The 3,688-nt window shown below is 43.9% G+C and overlaps 1 pseudogene; it reads left to right on the top strand.

Moving 5' to 3' along the window:
- The first annotated feature begins 2,617 nt into the window (after window positions 1-2,617).
- Window positions 2,618-3,433, top strand: LOC108490605 (annotated as a pseudogene).
- The last annotated feature ends 255 nt before the right edge of the window (window positions 3,434-3,688 follow it).

Raw genomic sequence — 3,688 nt, 5'->3', positions numbered from 1 at the left:
ATTTGAACTGGCTAATTATTTGCAAAACATGTTCTGGTTTGCAAATTATTTTTCACATTTATGATGTCATTTGAACATCATAACAACACAATAGGGAATTTCTTCATTTTGTAGATGACATGCTAAATAAAGTTCAGTGAGTGTAAGTAACTTGCTGAAGAGATCTGTATTAGTTCCTTTCTAAGTTGTTGTGACAAAACACCTTGACAAAAGCAACTTAAGGAAGGGTTTCTTTTGACTCAAAGTTCTAGGGTAGAGTCCATCCTGGCCATGGCGGGGAAGGCTTGGCAATCAGCTCTAGCCCTAGGGAACGGAACACAAGGCAGCTGATCACATTGCACTACAGTCCGAGGTAGAGAGAGAGATGAATGCTGGTGCTCGGCTTGCTTTCTCCTTTTCATTCAGTTCAGGACCCAGCCCATGGTCTGATCCCAACCATATTCAGTATGAGTCTTCCCTCCTCAGTCACAACTCTATAAGAGACCACTTACAGACAAGCCCAGGAGTGTGTCTCCTAGGTGATTCCAAATCTAGTCATGTTGGCAGTGAAGATGAACTGTTCCATGATCCCAATCTGGAAATGCTAAAACCAGGCCTGGAAGCCTGGTGGGCAAATGCCAAGGGCAGTACTTGCTACCAAACACTAAGTCCCCCTCTCCAAGAGTAGAGATCTAGAAACACTCTACCAGGATCCAGTGAGCCACAACCCTCTCATAGCAAGGTATGAAGTCCACCATCAGAAGCATCTAGAAACCTGAAACATAGTTGCCCCAGGCCCATGTGTGAGTCCGTAGAAACTCAGTACGAATCTTCCCTGGATTCATGATGAATCTTCTTTAAGAAAACCATTCCCACCTTCAGATGTCTGAAAATCCATGAGAAACAGAGTAGCCTCCTAGAGGGGGCCAAGCAGGAAGCAGATGGGTCAGTCTAAGGACAAGCTTGTGACTGACAGAAACTGTCTGGGGTTGTATCAGGATGCTTTGGAAGGTGGGAGCTTCCCATCACTGAATAGTTTAAGCAAAGACTGAGTAACATTCTGCCTGGGAATGTTATAGAGGAAATTCAACCATGCATAGGTGAGTGGGAGGAATGAGATGTGTGGTGTTCATGTGCTTCATACCAAGAGCCCATGCCTGAAATGAGAACTATTTCCTCCTCTGAGCCCCTCTACAGGTGCCATATTGGAGCAAGATATAGGGGTTTCTGCCTGCCTCTCCCGTTCAGAGATTAAGATGGAGTTGAGGAAATAGGTCCATAGTAGAATGATGTGTGTGTGTGTGTGTGTGTGTGTGTGTGTGTGTGTGTGTGTATTGCTCCTGGACTACAGCAAGCTAGGCTGACAAGGAAGGTACTTCTAGAGTTCCATTCCTCTGAGGGATCAGTGCTTTTAGGCTACCATTCTCTACCCTCCTGACAGGTAACTGGGACATTTCCACTGATTAGACAGCCAGCCAGAGACCTCCCTAGGCCCCATGTGTCCCCTTTGCCACAGTGACCAAAATGAGTTGTCAGGCTGAAGCAAGCCCTTCCTTGGCCATGGATGCTGGCCAACCACTTGCAATCAGGATACAGCTGGCTGGGCCACTTATCACTCTTCCTTTGCGTTCTTGCCTAGACAAATCTTTCATGTTGAGAAGCATTGTCTTGGGACAAATGAACACCTAGAACTCTGAATATGGAATTTGGTATGGAGCGATTTAATAGTAGTACCCCAGCACTGCCCCTGGGACACCCCAAACTATGTTAAAAGATAGTGGACCAGATTGACTTTACTTGAGAAAGTCCCCCGGGTTGTTCTTAGTGGATGAATAGAGATAATATTTTCTTTCCTCCAACCCCTCTGCCTCCATTCCATTTTCTGTTTGGTGTTTGACTCCAGAGGCATAGACAGCCAACCATGGGTTGGCAAAAGACTAAATTTTAGATTTGGCCTAGCCTGGCCTATGTTCTAAGAGTCCTGCAAACTGCTCCCTCCCCTGTAAATGCTCACTGAGTACCTATGCAACCCAAAAACAGCATACAGAAAAATAGTCAAAGAGTCAGGCCTGGTGGTACAAGCCTGTAACCCCAGCTACTTGAGAAGCTAGGGCAGGAGGATCACAAGTTCAAGGCTTGCCTGGTTTACAAGGCAAATACAAAGGCAGTCTGGCCAATTTAGTAAGAGCCTATCCCAAATCTTTTAAGTTTTAAAAAGGGCTGGGGATGTAACTCAGTGGTAGACTACTTGCTTAGCATATGTGAGGCTCTAGGTTTAATCCCCATTACAGAGGCAGAGATGTAGGAGAGGGGAGGAGACAGGAGAGAAGAGGAGGCTAGGAGAAGGAAGGAGAGGAGAGGAGAACAAAACAGGAAGTTTCTGGACATGTCTCAATTGCTTTCTCTGTGAATTTTGGCAAGCAGCTTACCACTTGTGACTCAGTTTCCTTATGTCTTCCACTTCACCAAGTTATTGTGGCAATTGAATAAGATAATCCACATGGTATAGTCAGAATTCTTTCCCCTCAAAATTCATATGCAGAAATCTTAACCCTCCCTCTGTAGCTTATGATGTAATGGTATTTGGAAGGAGGACCTTTAAAAAGATGACTAAGCTTTTTGCCACATCTATGAGAGAATGAAGACCATCCTCAGCAATCAGACTATCGATGCGCCAGAAAATGTCGACAACACCCTAAAGGGATGCATAGTTATTGTGAAGGGTCTGAGGGGAACCCTCCCAAGGGACTTCAGTCACATCAGTGCAGAACTCAGTCTCCTCGAAAAGAAAAAAAAGAGGCTATACGGGCTAGAGAGATGGCTCAGAGGTTAAGAACACTGACTGTTCTTACAGAAGACTCAGGTTCGAATCCCAGCACCCACATGGCAGCTAACAACTGTCCATAACTCCAGTTCCAGGAGATCCAACAGTCTCTTCTGTCCTTTGTGGGCATTGCACAACGCTGGTGCACTTACCTACATGCAGGCAATACATGCATACACATAAAATAAAAATAATAAATAAAATATTAAAAAAAGAAGAGGCTGTGTGTTGACAGATGGTCAGGAAACAGAAAGGAACTGGCCACTGTACAAACTGTCTATAGCCACATTATCAAGGATGTTACACTGAACTTCCATTACAAGATGAGGTCTGTGGATGCTCACTTCCCCATCAACATTGTTATTGAGGAGAATGGATTTCTAGTTTCTCAGGTGAAAATTTCTCAGGTGAAAAACACAGCAGCAGAGTTTGGATGAGGAAAGGTGTTGCTGGTTCTGTTTCTCAAGCCTAGAAGGATAAACTAATCCTTGAAGTGAATTATATTGAACTTGTTTCAAATTCAGTGGCTTTGATTCAGCAAGCCACAACAGTTAAAAACAAGGATACTGGAAAATTTTTGGATGGTACCTATGTTTCTGGAAAGGAACAGTGCAGCAGACTGATGAGTAAGATCACAGTTATCCAGTTCCAGAATTAGAGGAATGATTTGGGATGTCTTTTGGAACAATAAAAGACTTCTATTGCTAAAAAAAAAAAAAAAAATTAAGAGAAAAGCAAACCATTGCATGAACCTAATCCAACCTTACAGGAGTCTCCATAGGAAAAGAAGAATACTGGGGACCATAGAACAGAGCAAAACTGTGAAGGCACACTCAGACATTAACGCTGTGGAGAGGCAGGTGGAACACAGTCATCTGCATACAA

This window comes from Nannospalax galili, unplaced genomic scaffold (assembly GCF_000622305.1).
Source record: "Nannospalax galili isolate Female #2095 unplaced genomic scaffold, S.galili_v1.0 scaffold893, whole genome shotgun sequence".
Lineage (NCBI taxonomy): Eukaryota > Metazoa > Chordata > Mammalia > Rodentia > Spalacidae > Nannospalax > Nannospalax galili.
Note: the sequence above shows the minus strand (reverse complement) of the source record. Positions and strands in the feature narration are given on the sequence as shown.